Here is a 14,990-nt window from a genome sequence, read left to right as displayed (position 1 = left end):
GGGCACGCGTTTCCCCATTGTCTCCTGAAAAGTACATCACGCCGACTCGCTTGAAAAGCAAACTCCACGAGTCACTTAATCTAAGAATATGCACTAAATACACGCTCCGTGTTCTAAATCGAGAATTGTGCGCTTGGAGCTAAATGCAGTTCCTAAGCAAGGGTAGGTTATCGCATGCAATTCGCCCGAGCTCCTTGAAGACTTTAAGAAAAGCCTTGAACTCGATCCGCTTGGCCGTCACTGCTAATCGCTCCTAAATCGACTGAGATTCATGGGCGGTGTCTTGCGGCTGACCTGATTAGATACCGCGGGTAGCACCGTATAAGAACACGTTGTGGATACATTAATGCTCTCCCCAGGCTAATGTCGTTTTAACAAGCTCGTATCACGCATACTGGCTATTATAGTATATCATGTCAAACACGTGCACCCTGAAGGTTTGTCTTAAGTGGTATCGGCGTTTCCGGTTCTTCGTATGTTTACGCAGCTTCGTTTTCAAGGAGATGCCGACACAAAGGCCGCGGTGTTGCGAAAGTTAGGGTTTGAATGCAACGTTCGCATGTTCACGCACGAACGCGTATGCGCTGGCGCGTGTAGATTGCTGGCCGACACGAAATGATAATCATTGGTAAAACGTTTCGTTGAGGTGAGAGCGTTCTGTATCTGAGGACTGTTAACGATTGGCCTCGGAGTCTCTGCTGTCATGTCGTTGGATGTCGTGGACTAGCCGCTACCGTTTCTTGCAAGGGTTGACGTACGTCTCCTTCGACCACGCAAGAGCGAACCCTAATATGGCTTTCTGAAGAAAGCGTAGCTTGTGTCGGAACACCTGAGGTCTTCAGCTATATTCTTAATGTTGATTTTGTAACGGCTCTGCATAGTGCGCCCAGAACGTTTGATAGCTATGTAGCGTGGTGTTACCTTATCTTGAGTACACCAGTATATCACCGTCATACAAGCTGCAGATTTTCCCTTGGAGTCTTTCAGTTCGATGTGCAACATCTTCTAGAACCGCGAGCCTGAGTTCTTCCATGCGAATGGGAGCCTGTTATGTACACATATCAAAGGGTTAGGTGAATGCTTTAAACACGTTTGACGCGCGCTCACACACACGAAAAAAAAAAAAAATTCTTACGCTAGAGCTGTTGCAATGGAGCTTTGATTTCTACTAGGCGGCCAATTCCGAAACTATACACATGGGTGGGCGTAATAACATAGATTAAGAAGGGCCACGTACATCGGTCCTTCTTTCGCGTGTCCATTCTTTGGCCGCGTTTTTACCCACAGCTCGTGTTCCGATGTAGGACCCTTGGAAGAAGCAGGCTCATTCTTTGGGGGGGGGGGGGGGGGGGAAGCCGTTCCTGACAATGAGGCCTGCCTCTACAGCAACAACCGGTTGCCAACCTGCAGGCCACGACTCGTATACGCAAACACTTGTTTGCATGTATGCGCTTGACGTTATATACGGACATTTCTCGTTCACGCACAACACCGCGACCACCTGGCGTAATCGATCTGTCCGCCCAGCGTAACTTAATTGTTCACGTACCCGAGCACGAATATGTAGATCAGCGCGTCACTTTAATACAGTACCGCATGCGGGTGGCAATAGCTTATGCGGGACCTCAGGTAGAAAGTCGAACGAGGTCGGCGCTTGTTAGCGTTGAGAGCGCACCCCACTTAATCCTCCCCGCTTTTTCTGGCGTTTAATTAATCTACATCGACGACGTCCCTGCCCTACTCTGCACAGGGAGGGGGGGGGGGGGGGGGGTCGCCGCTTGAAGCCTCCTGCGTGACAGTCATGGCAATAGCGCTATTCGCTATATCAGCTGTGCAATGATATCTCGGGGCGTGGTGGCGGCGGGCAGGTACAGCGGTGAGCACTGTTAGGGTGAACACGCGAGCGCGTGGCCGACGGCACTATCAGCGCCGCGTAACAGCCATCGTTGGAAACATTGCACATGCGCAGCATGTGCTTTGCGAAACACTCTTTCCACTGCGCGCATCACGTCATCGATACGCTTGTTCGTCGTCTGCTAGCCGCATTTTTTGTTCGCTGAGCTGATACCTTCTGCATTTCAAGGTCCATCTGGATTGAAGATTGGCGCGTGAAGGAAAAAAGTGAGTTTAAGAGGGATAATTATTAAACTTTTTATTCAAGAAAATTGCACTTTTGCAATTCAAGTTAAACAAGACCATGAGAACAAATATAAAAACATGAGCAAATCTAATAGCGAGTCATGTGACCACTCACAGCAATGACTGCAGCTATTCTGGACGGTAACGAGTCGTAAAGTGATCGAAGATATTCCCGATCGGCTTTCAGCCTTTCCCACTCGTTGCTGACTTGCGCCCACAACTGGTCCGAAGTCGCGGAATAAAGGGGCTTCCTTGGCAAAGAAGCTTTCAGACGGCCCCACACGTTTTCTATCACATTCAGGTCCGCTCCTTTCGGAGGCCATTCCAGTAGCTGCATGTGCTGCTCCACCTGGAACTCCTTGACAGCCCGCGCCGTGTGTATCGGTGACCGGTCCTGTTGGAACAGGTAATCACCGTCTGGGAATAAACTGCTCGCATATGGCAACAGCACATTGTTCAAAATGTTGCAGTATTGTTCCGACGATAAGTGTCCACGTATACGTTGCAGGGGCCCTAAACCATATATTGAAACAGCACCCCGCACGTTCACACTCGATCTCCCACTGGCAGAAACACCTTGCACGTTGTCCGGGTCGTTCCTGCGTGGCATTGTGACGTTAACTAAAACAATTGCTTTTCAAAGCAGGAAGTTTGCCTCACCGTGTGCTTGGTAGTCTCCAAACACGCAATCTTTGGTCTTGTCGCGTCGAAAACGTCGACTCATCCGAAAAGATGACGCAACCCCACTCTTCTGATGTCCATGCTTCGTGCAGCTCAGCGAACTGCCGTCGTGCGTCCTTGTTTGCCGCCGTTAGTAGTGGCTTCTGCGCTGCGACGCGACTGCGAAGGCCCGCAGTACGCAGGCGACGTCGAACAGTGGTGTCCGAAACGTCCAAATCCAAGTCCTCGCGTATTGCTGGGGCTGGCAAGAAAGGGTTACGAACAGCAGCTGCAACTATGAGGGCGTCTTCATCGTCTGTGGTAGCTTTAGGGCGGGGCGCGCGGGGTGGAAGGGGCTTGTGACAGGGGGTCGCGCAATTCGAATCATCATCGGGAACCCTAGCGATCTGGCGACAGAATGACAGTGCAATGGAACGAATAGACACGCCCCCATAGATATACAATTCAAGCACGTCTTAAAATGCAGGATATGGGCTTAGAAAACAAAAATGCGGCTGTGCAATGATCATGCGCGCGGTGGAACAATTATTTCGCGGAAGGCCTGATGCGCATGCGCAATGTTTCCAGTGATGACCGTAACGGGGCGCTGACAGTGCCGTCGGAGTTCACCCTAACGCTCAGGTACGACCGAAATGCCGTCAAAGCAAGTTGCATGCGTTGCGCGCAGATGCGTCGACGGCACGTTGCGGATAGGTATAAATAAATACCGCGAGACGCTTTGCGTATGTAGCACGTCGGGTGCGCTTTCGGTCGCTGATGTTGCAATGCTCGGTCACGCGGGCGTACTACTCGTGCTGACATATATAGTAGTTTACCTCTAACGACAAAAAAAAAAAGAAAAAAAAAAAAGAAAGCGTTAAATGAAGGTCCAGGCAAGCTTCAAAACGCCCTGCGGTCCGATTACGCTCAAGCCGCACGTAGCACCGCCCGCCGCATCGCCCGCCTGCCGCACACCTGTGGTCGTCGTGCGGCTCGAGCGTAAATCCGCCTTGAATAGTATAGGTCATAGCGACTGTTGCCTCTGAGTAACAGGCACAGATCTCGAAGGCTATGCTTTCGCGGGCGGGATACGCCGGAAGCGATTTTGACCGTCTTACTCGACCGTCTGCTATGCGGCTACTGGCTGCGCGGCCCGATGCACTCATTTGCATCGGGATCTGACGAGGTGTATACAGCATGTAACCTTGTAGTGCAGTGTAGTGAGTCTTCGGGAGAAGGTTGCGCTTCAGCCGGCTATCGTGGCGGGAGGCCTCGAAAGGCAAGACCGTGTTGGCCCCGAAACAACTCTCACTTTTACCCAGTTCGCACGCCAAATCGCTCGCGCCATCTGATCGGAATCCCCGCTCACGGCAGACAAATGGCCTTCTTGGTTGGTTGGTTGGTGATTTGTGCGAGAGCTACACCGGTGTCGACGTTATACGAACTTGCAGGCACGGTAGATTGTGCTTGCTCTCTGCAGAACGGCCGATGAGTGTTCTTGAACTAGAAAAAAAAAAAAAAAAAAAAAAAAAACAGTGCACTTGGTGTCGCGTCTATCGGCATTGCCGATCTCGGAGACCTGCGCGTGACTATATCGACGCCATGATCTCGTCGAACCTCGGCCGCGTGTAGACAATTGTAGACCGAATGCTAACTGTTCTCGCTTTCTCATCGAAGGCGGGCGGCTGAAAAAGATGAGCGAAGATATTTTCACGCTGCACATTCGTCGTATTGGATTGGCGGGAGTAATATGTACGTGCAGTCGCGGCCGGACTTAACCAGAACGATAAAGACACATCCCTAGTGGCTTTAATTTGAACAAACGCAGGCTGTGAGAAGCAAAATGCTTTGGAACCATTGTGTTATATTTGGAACCAATATGTTCAAGCTAGAACATTCGAGGTACCCAGGCCAGAAATATCCGGTATACCATTCGCAGGAGAAGCAAAATAATGGCGCTTAGGGCGTATACGTATTCGGGTAAAGTATGACGGAGGTTGTATATGTACTGCAATCCCGTGCTTCGAAGTTCTGTACTCCATTAAAAAATTATTGCTGTCGTTGCAACTCAAATGCGAACGGTTTGAAAACGACCGTCTAAATTACCCCTGCAGACGGTGGCAACGCTGCCACATTTTCCGGTACGAGGTTCGCAGTTCATGATGCAAGTACGTACTGCGCTATTGTGTTTTGAAGCTGTATTCTTCGGTCGAAAGTGGAGATTGCATCGGATCCCGTAACTTCACGAATAAGCACGCAAGGTGACGCAATGGACGAACGCAGGCGTTGTGACGCAGGTTTCAGGTGTAGCTTGGCAGTCGTTGCGTGTATACCTCGAAGAGTGATGGCGCCCGTTGGCGTAAGCTATATATGTTCAGTCGCATCAAGGCTAAAGTCGACTCGTACAACTTACGTGCAACTGTTCGACCTATCCAATGTATTAAGGTAATTCCAAGTTGCGCGACTGTCCTATAGAAGAAATCGAAATGTTTTTTGCTGATGCCGTGGTCTCTGGACTCTTGCTCTCGATTACGCATAGTTGAAATGGAGCAGGAAGCGTGCAGAGGCAACGCGACGCCATCGTTAACATGCAGCCTTTTTTTAATATTTCCATACGGTAAAAACCCCGATGTACAATATGAATTCGTTTCTAAAGCGTTGCGGTTGGTCAGAAGATGCCGTTACCAGCGTTATAGTCGGTCGTTATAGTCAGCAATTATATATATATATATATATATATATATATATATATATATATATATATAACGCTGTAACGTTATACAGCGTTACCAGCGTTATAGTCAGCAATATATATATATATATTATATATATATATATATATATATATATATATATATATATATATATATATATATATATATATTCCGCGCACGTTTTCACTGCCAGGTGAGCGAACCGGAATCCCCGGATGTCTCGCGAACGAGATCTGCACGAGCGTGCACGTGTTGCGCATTAGATATGCATGTTTAACATGCATGCATATGCAGCCGCAAGGGCACATTGTCCCGGGTTTCGCGATAAAGAAATGGTTAATGATATAGACGTCGGTCTGTGCAGGCAGGTTGAGATACTGCGAGGAAGAAAGAAAGAAAGAAAGGAAGCGTCAGGGTCGCACCGACGTTCTGGGTCAAGAACGGCAGCAGTGAGAAAGTGAAAGCCAGCTCCGTGTGAGTAACGTTGTTGGCGAGACCGGAGCCATTTTTTTTCTCACTCTCTCTAATCTCCGTGGCCTTGCCCGTTACTGCGCAAAAGAGACACCGTGGGGCCGCCCGTTATTTTTTGGCGCGCGTGGCTGAGACCGGGACAACGAGAGACGATCGAACGAAATAGTGAAAAGTGGAGACTAACATAAAGGGAACAAGAAAGAAATGTTTCCGCAGTTGCTGATCAAGGGAAAAGCTAATTGACCTTTCGGAAGCCATATGCTGTTTTCATTGTTCACGACGCAGCAGACACTAGAGAGTTTTAGATTAGGGGGACGCAAGCGTTGGGGCCCGCTAGCGCTTGGGGCCGCGGTACTGCGCACGCGCAGACCGGTCTGCGCGTGCGGAGTACCGCGCCCCCAAGCGCTAGCGGGCCCCAACGCTTGCGTCCCCCTAATCTAAAACTCTCTACTATAGGTCGTCGTTGTCAGTGCATATAGTGCGCAGCACGTGACGTAATGATCGGGAATAAATTTGGGTCGGGGTGTTCCTCCGTCCGGTTCGTGGTGTCGGGCGTCGCCTGAGTCAGTATTCCTGCTGCATCTAACTTTTAGACCTTGCAGATTCCACATAAAAAGGCTGAATAGCGCTGTCTGTCTCGGGCAATTTTTACGTATTATGTTCGAAGTAAAAAAAAAAAAAAAAAAAAAAAACACACACAGCACCTTGTTGGACAGGTAGTATGTATTAAAAAAGAAGATACAAGTTTTATTTCACAGCAGGCGGAAACTATGTCGGCCGACTTTTGCAGAGTCTTTCTGCACAATAAAAGTACACAGCGGCGAAAATACAGCGAAACACGTGACGTCAATCGCACACGTCATCAGCGCACCTACTTAAGCGCGAAATTCAAAAAGGAATAGCTTTCATTATCTTTTCACGCGGCTAATAAATAAACCTTTTCCGGCGAGCAAACCCTCAGAGACATTCAAGATAGCTATCTGCCCGTTAAGCCTAATTCTGTGTTCGACTTTAGCGTCCCTTTGAAGCTCGCACCCTATCCTCGTCTAAGGAATTGGACGCGTAATCATAGCCGTCAATCGCTAGAGGCCGCTCCCGTCGCCTTATCGCGGCTTCTTTTTGTTTCTAATCCCTTCCTGCAGGCTATCTCCTTTTTTTATTACTCATTGTATCTTGCCTTGGGTGTTCCGAAAGGAGCTTTATTGAGGCCATCTGTCGTAACAACGTGAAACCAGGAAGCCATGTTTACCGCCAAGCGAACTGGGTCGTTCGCCGTGTCGCACGCCGCGTAGTAGGGGAGAGCATAAATAAAAACAGACTGCACGGCTTATTCGTTCGGCGAGACGCCACAATGAGTTAACGCCGTGGAAGTTTGGCGGCGAGCTTTTTTCGGCTGTTCCCGAGAAGCGCTGGTTTGCACTGACGTTGCACGGATTGCATGACGTCACTTCCTCGAGGCGAACCGAAGGCAACGTAAGTGTGGCGTTAGCGGTTTCAGTTCTATATTTATAGATAACGATGCGAGCCCCAAAGAACCGTTTAACGATCACCAAAAGCGTCAGCCGTGCACCAAGATTTCACTCGGGGCTCACGACGGCGCCCCGATGCAATTTGACTCGGCTGTAGGGAAACACGGATTGTGGCTGGACTTGGCTTGCGGTGACCCGCGAATACAAACGGTTGCGTATCCTAGACGATGGAAGACGTAGACGGGAACAGCATCGCTAGTGGTGGTACCTTGTGGCGATGTGGTCAACCAAGAAGCACAGAGAGAGAGTGAGTGAAGGACAGGGACGCTAATTAAACGTTGTCCAGTTTGCTACCCTACACTTGGGGAGGGAGGAGTGATTTCGAGAGAGAGAGAGAGAATAAGCCCAAAACTTTCACCGTGATCACGGAGGCAATGTTTTGCTTGAATTCATTTAGCCCTTAGGCTCTGAGGCCCTCCCCAATTACTTTACTATTGTAGTACATTTTTTTAACCGCAGCCGCCTAAACAAAAAAACGTTTTCATCATCGCAATTTATCTTCAAATGAAGTGGTTTGTGACTGGCTCGTTGCAAAAGATATGTTCCCCTTATTAGCTCCATACAAAACTGCAAATTATGAAGAAAGTACACTTGCCGGCTGCTGCTGCTGCTGCGGTGGTGGTGGTGATGATCATGATGATGAGTTTGAAAATGTAAGCACATAGCGAAACAAAGTAAATTGTGGCCGTCAAGCGATGGTGGCTATCACAGTCGCCTTAATATTGCGCCATGAAAAATAATTATTACTCCTATAGTACAGAAGTAATGTGACTTTCTTAAGAGTACATATTGAGATTGAGCAAAAAATCTCCAGCCAGAGTTCTAGTAAGCCCATAAATGCGAAGTCTTGAGACAAGCCATTGTCTCTATACACGCGTTGAAAAGTTTATTCTGCGTTCTGCATACTACAACCTTGAGCTTCCGCGTCTTCCTCAGACACGTGCGCGCAATTAACAGCCAGCTCAGCTGTCTTTTTCTAAGCGTCACAAATAATTTAGGAAGAATGCTGAAACAGACAAAAACAAACATATCGTCGTATGTTACACGCATGAGTAGACATGTTGTTTTTCCTCGAAACAATAATCGGATATTCCTCCTGCTGTGTCTTCCGTCGTGCTACGTTCGCATCTGCGTTCCTGTTGGTGTTTTCATCTGCGTGGACGCTGAGAAAGCGCAAGGAAAGCGTAGTCTTTTCCGAAAGCTTTAGCTTTAGCCGAAAAAGGAGTAAACCACAGGGCACTCGGTGACTCCCTCAAAGGGTGTATGCAGCACTCCCTTTGTCCTCGGAGTGTATGGTTTAAATGCCGTGCACACTCCGCACGCACGGACAATGCGCGTCAGATTTCCTCGATCCTAGTAATCTTCGCATGAAGCTGCATACAGAATAGCGCGGCTGGTAAAGACGGATGGTTCCGCGCTGAAAAAGAAAGAAAGATAAGTCGAGGGAGAACGTGATAGACAAAGGAAGAGGGAACCGTATAGAAGAGAAGGCGGCCTTCGACGTGTAGGGACGTGTAAATATCGACCTTCGCACTGCTTATGCTAATGACTGTGAGACGGTGAGTGTTGGATTAGCGATGCGGACACCTGCTCGTTACCCGCGGAGTGTCGATTGTTTCTCGATTCACCGCGTCCGGCGGACGGAAGGAATACGCTCCCGAGAAGAGACCGATCGGCCGTGTGTAAGTACACAGGCAGGCGGATCCCGTTGCGGACGTCCATGCAAATCGTGCCATTTTCGCGCCGGTTCTTCCTCCTTCCTTCATCGTTGGGCGCGCAGGCCTTGACAACCTCCCGAAAACGTTTGTTTCCCCCTATTTCTTCCTTTCTCGCGCCGCATATCTAAGGCAACTGCGGCGTCCTCGCGCCCTTGCAGATCCTAATCTCGTTGTTGTTTCATCAACAAACGGTGGATGAGTCATCGTTTCGGGGCGAAACGTCCGGGCCATACTCCATTTGTGCCTCTTCCGGAGCGGGAATTTTATTCGGTCTTTTTTTTTTTTTTCGTATTCTTTTCGTTGTTATTACCCTGCATGGGGTTCCACGAGGAGTTGTGACGCACTGCGGAAACTCACGACGGCGATAGTTGGAAAAAACAAAAGCATCCGTTTTTTCGCCATGCAGTCATTGAAATGGCTTCGTGGCTAGAGTTCCGACAAAAAAAAAAAAAAAAAAAAAAAAAAAGGCCTAGTGAACTTTGGAGCCAGTGTCTAGAGGAATTGCAAGCATGGCGGTTCAGGACGAGCATGATTGTTAGTACGTGGATTTTGACTGATCTTCGTCCTTTTCACTTCAGATGACCTTGCGACTTTGCGAATTGTTCATATTCGACAAAATATGGCTTTATAAACGCGGCAGTTGCCTTTGGTTACGCTTGTTCGCAGCGCCTTATTGCCTTTTGCGTTTAGAAAAATAGGACTGTTTCGAAACTTTCGCCAACAAAGGCAGTGAAAGCGTAAAATGAATCCACAGGGAAGTCTGCAACCGCAAGTACGAAGATCAGGTACATTAATGTCCTAATAATTATTGCCATCGAAGCTGAACGATCGCAGCAAGAGTTCGCTCTAGTAATTTTAGTGAGAAACTCGTGGCTCCAGGTAGAACCTGCCCAGCTTGCGTCCTCGGAGTCACTATGTGCTCTACGCTGGCACGCACATACGCAGTCGCCGCGCCATCACCACCTAGATAACTCCCGGGCTTCCGCGTCACGTGGTGTGACGTCATCGCAAGGGGCCGGCGGCCCGTGAAATCAAAGCGGGGCACCGGGTGTGGTTGGCGCGTTCGTATTATTTACAAAGCACCCGTACAGAACAAGCACGTGTGCCCCAAATACTCCATATAATAACAGTCCCGTATTATCAAATGAATCATATAGGCTTATACAGGATATGTTACGATCATATGATGTTATTGGACATGTAGGTTGCGGAACGTAAAGATCTTTGCATAAGTATTACTTGCGACGACAGTGTCGTCCTTGCAATAAATCACGTAATGTCACGTGATGAACAAAACGGAAAGTCGTCGCGGTCTCGGGTTTGGTTCTCCGTGTGTGTTATAAATGACTCGCGGGCGTCACACCGCGGGCCTCACTCGTGACGTTGAAGTGACGTATGCAAGCCCAAAGATGGACACGCGAAATCGTTTGTTTCGTATGGCCTTGACGTGAGTGAGTGGTGTTGATGGCCAGTAATCGTGATGTCACGTAAAAGGAAGGTTCCCGGGACAATGTCACGGCCGTATACATAATGCGTCGATCTTTCGTATTGGACTCCGGCGTCCTTCTATACTTCGACTTTTAATAAGGCGCCGTAGATCCAACAGTGTGACGTTCTCTGACTTGTTTCGAATAAATGCCCACCTGACACAGCTTCACCCACCGATGCGTGTCAGTGGAACAACGACATTACGGCCTGGATACGACACATTCATGTTTATGGGAAGCTCGGATTGGGGTAGGAGGGGTCGCATCGTTCGCATCCCCCTAGGAAGGATGCTTCTCAGGCTGACTGTATGGCTATAGTTTGCGAGCTTTTGGCATGTCATTCAGAAAGTTGAAAGAAAGACAACTATACAAGCAGATGTCTAATTGTAACCTTACTGCAAAACTTCCACATCTATGCCAATAAATGACTCGCTGCCGTGTATATGTTGGCTGTAAGTGTAGTGAACGCATAATAGCAGCTAATATACGGGGCACACAGTAAGTACATTTGGACATTTTGTACCCCCCTCGCACTCGTATTTTTTTTTCTAGGCAAACGTGGCGACACTCCCTTAACGCGGTGAAACACGTGTCCTACTGTGCGGACTGGTACGTCTTCATTATCAGCCAAAAACTGCTATTCTTTCGAAAGTGGCAACTCGCAGTGTAGCGAAAGCGTCTTTGTCGTCAACGATGTTCCTTTTACTGCGCAGAATGCCCGGTTGCGTTGTCGTACCACATCCCCCCCCCCCCCCCCCCCCCCCCCCGGCTCTTACTTTTACCTCGTCCGCAGACAAATGATCTGACAATTCAGCGGTCCGCAAACAATCATGCACGGCCGCAGCCAGGCACGAACTAATGCACTTCATCACGGAAGACTGAAAAGCTAGGGCGCACCGCGTGAGCGAGTCGGTGAAAAGGCGATGTTATGCATAGATGTATATGCATCGCCTCCACGCGAACGCTGTATAGCCGCGCACTGTGCGAGGAAATTGCGTGCAGCACACCCTTAAACCGTGAGTCGATCTCTGTGCGTTGTATTACTGCGTAAAACCAGTGAAACGCCGTGAATGCTTCGAATCAACCAATCAGGAGAAAGAGCTTCCGGGAGTGTAAAATGCGTGCATCCGCGGCGGCCACATCTGAGGCGACCTCTCTTCGCTGCTGTGAAGAACAGTAAGCAGACGACACCAGATGCTCATGGCAACTCGCTAGAGAGCTTTCTTTAGTGTTCTGATATCTTTTTAGCGTAAAAGCAAACGACCACGCAGAGTTAAGGCATCAGCAAACTACTACACAAGGTACTAGCTATCAAAATATGCCGCTTTTAACTCGCACGCGGTATCGTTTTCTTGCGCGTTCTCTCTTAGACCTCTGTAATGGGCCGTGGTCAAGAATGGAGCAGTTGCAACTATAGTTAGGTTTGCCGTATTATTCGGCACTGATGTCTGCTTGCTTGGACGCGGGCTTCTTTCAAACGGCAGCAGATAACAATTTAAATCACACATCGGTTCTACATTCGTTAACTAATTTAAATGACAACTGCAGCACGCCTCGCAGATTCTTCAGCTCCGCGCGGTTGTAGCAATGGCAGACGGCTTTTCCTACGCGCCGCAATGTAGTGCCCAATTTGAACGACCGCGCACACCAGTGAGCCTATCGGACAAGCGTCCTTTAAACGTTCAGGACGCGGTTAAAGTGTTCCTGGTTTGGTAATGTGAACTACCGAGGTTATCAAGAAGTGCTGACGCAGTGGTCGGGCCTGTTCCGTGTTCCGACCTGAACTAAACTCGCTCGCTGTCTACACTGCACCGAAGACGCGGATGCAGACAATTGGGAAAAACGTGAAAATGTTCGCGTTGTTTATCCGCACGCGAACGTACGCACGCTCGCAAGCGGTAACTGACGGGCGTAATTCCGGCTGGTTTTGTGAGGCTTGCTCGAATGTGGTTAGCTTTTGTTCTTGTTCCATTATTTCTCGGAACGTGCGTGCGAAGGTAGGTGCGTAACGTTACGTCATAGTTGCGAAACAGTGAAACAATGAGTTAGCGTTGATCATAATGTCTCCCGCTGAAGCAAGCTCACGCGCCACGGATAGTATCGAGTTTGCCTTATGAACGTATTCCTACGCCGTGGGCCCTTCTGCGTCGGGAAGTATTCCGCTCAGTCTCGAACATAGTCGCGAGCTCCAGAGCATGTCTCAAAGCTTCCAGTGCAAGGCCTTATAAATAAAGAAGACGCAGTTGGTGAGATGTATTTAAACGCTGTGAAGTGTAAAACTAAATCATCTGCGAGATTGATTTAATGAATCATCCCAGCCGTCATGTTGGAGGACCATCACGGCGAGAAGATTTGTCTGTGACGTCACGTACAAGCTGCTCTGCGGCAAGCCACGCCGCCACCGCCTCACAAAAACCGTTGTGGAACTCCTCTGAACATTTCGCAGCAAGATTGTTAACAACTATACTTCCTTTGAACTAAATGTGATCCACGGACTTCCAAAGTTTTGTCTGTAGAAGGTGCACGGACAATTGTCGGCAAGAAGCGTAAGACCACGTATCCATAGGCTGCTCCCAGAGATTGTGTAGACTTGATAACAAAACATCCATGGAGGATTAGCTGCGCGGATGAACATTTTTGAGGGTCTTCCGCGCAATCTTTCAGTACACTTCCTAATCTAATCACCAGGGGGCCGAATTCACAAAGCCTTTCGTTTCGTAAGTGGTCTTTTTCGGTGGCCGGAATTCTCTCTTGTGAACAATTCTAGCGCGAGAGGTCTTTACGAGTACGGGCCCAGATTTTATGTGCGGGGTCTTGTGTCAAGACAGAGCGGCACGCGGCCGCAAACGGGACGACACGCGGAATCTCGTTGGGAGGGGGGTTTCGACGAGACGGAGGGGAGTACTCTTGGGGAGGCGTGCTCCACCGCACGGCTCCTAGTCGACGGCGCGCACCACTCATTGTGTGCTAATGCGTGCGATTGTCGCGACAGATAGGATTCTACCTTGTCTGTTGTTCTTTTTTTTTCAGCGCGCCCATCCTGCCACTGTACTCAAACGCTGCTGCTGCCGCGCGCGTGTGCTTCCCAGGTCCACGCGCAGGATGTCCCGAGGTCACGGCTTCCGCACGCTCTCCGTATACCTTGTGCACCAGAACCGTTAACGCTTTCTTTCTTTCTTTCTTTCTTTCTTTCTTTCTTTCTTTCTTTCTTTCTTTGAAAAAAAAAATAAGTCGGCAGACTTGGTGATTCCGCCAGCTCTGAACTCGTCTACTGCGAGCACTAGCGTAGCCTGGAATGTTTTTTTTTTTTTTTTTTTTTTTTTTTTTTTTGGGGGGGGGGGGGTCGGGAGGGTTGGACACGCGCTTACCTACCTGACTACGCCCCTGGCTGCGACAGCTACTGGTTATCACAGCAGGAACCGCCACTTTGTCAAGAACAACTTCCTATTGCGATCCGGCGGCACAATATCGCTTCGTCCGTATATGTATGTATAGTTATTGCGTGCTGCGGCCTTCGAGATGCACGCACAAACGCCGCCACCACTCTCGGCTCACTGCCCATCGATGTGAAGGGCATATGTTCGATACCCGGCCGCGGCGGCTATGGGCTAGATTGGATTGGATTGGATTCGTGGTAACGAAGAAAAAAAGACAGCAACTAAATGCTAAGACGAAAGACAGATACGCATTCGAGGCAGAGCTCGTGTAGTGCGCTCCTGTCTGTATCCTTCGTCTCAGTAGTTTGTTCGCTAGAATGAAAAGTTTCATTTATGCTCGCCGTTAGATGAAAACGAGGCTCGAAGGCTGCGACGGTGTAATGAAAACAATCCGCGAACGCAGCAAACTCAGGGTACGTATTCTGCGGCGATTACTGTTGGCGACAGTACGTATCGCCGCCGGGCGCGCGCTGATTGGCTGGTTGAGCACTACGTCACGCGAAGGCGATAGTGTCGCCTCGGTGGCAGTATCGCCATCAGGCGCGCGCTGATTGGCTCGTTGAGCAAATCGGATGAGCTGATTGGCTGGTTGAGCGCTATACGTCACGCGAAGGCGATAGTATCGCCGAGGCGCGACCGTTGGAGAGTACACCGTCCCCAGCTTTCAACTCCGAAGCGCTGCCGCTCGGTTAACGAGATAAACTGGATAACGTGATAACGTCGCTTCGGAGGTTCGCAGTCAGCTGTATACCGCGACAAATTGTCGCGCAGCTGTCTCGACATCCTTGCAGCGACGCCGAATCCGAGAATGAGGCTCACGTAGTACACACGCGAC

The sequence above is a fragment of the Dermacentor silvarum genome, chromosome 11 (assembly GCF_013339745.2).
Source record: "Dermacentor silvarum isolate Dsil-2018 chromosome 11, BIME_Dsil_1.4, whole genome shotgun sequence".
Classification (NCBI taxonomy): Eukaryota; Metazoa; Arthropoda; class Arachnida; order Ixodida; family Ixodidae; genus Dermacentor; species Dermacentor silvarum.
The sequence above is the reverse complement of the archived record's forward strand: the minus strand, read 5'-3'. Positions refer to the sequence as shown.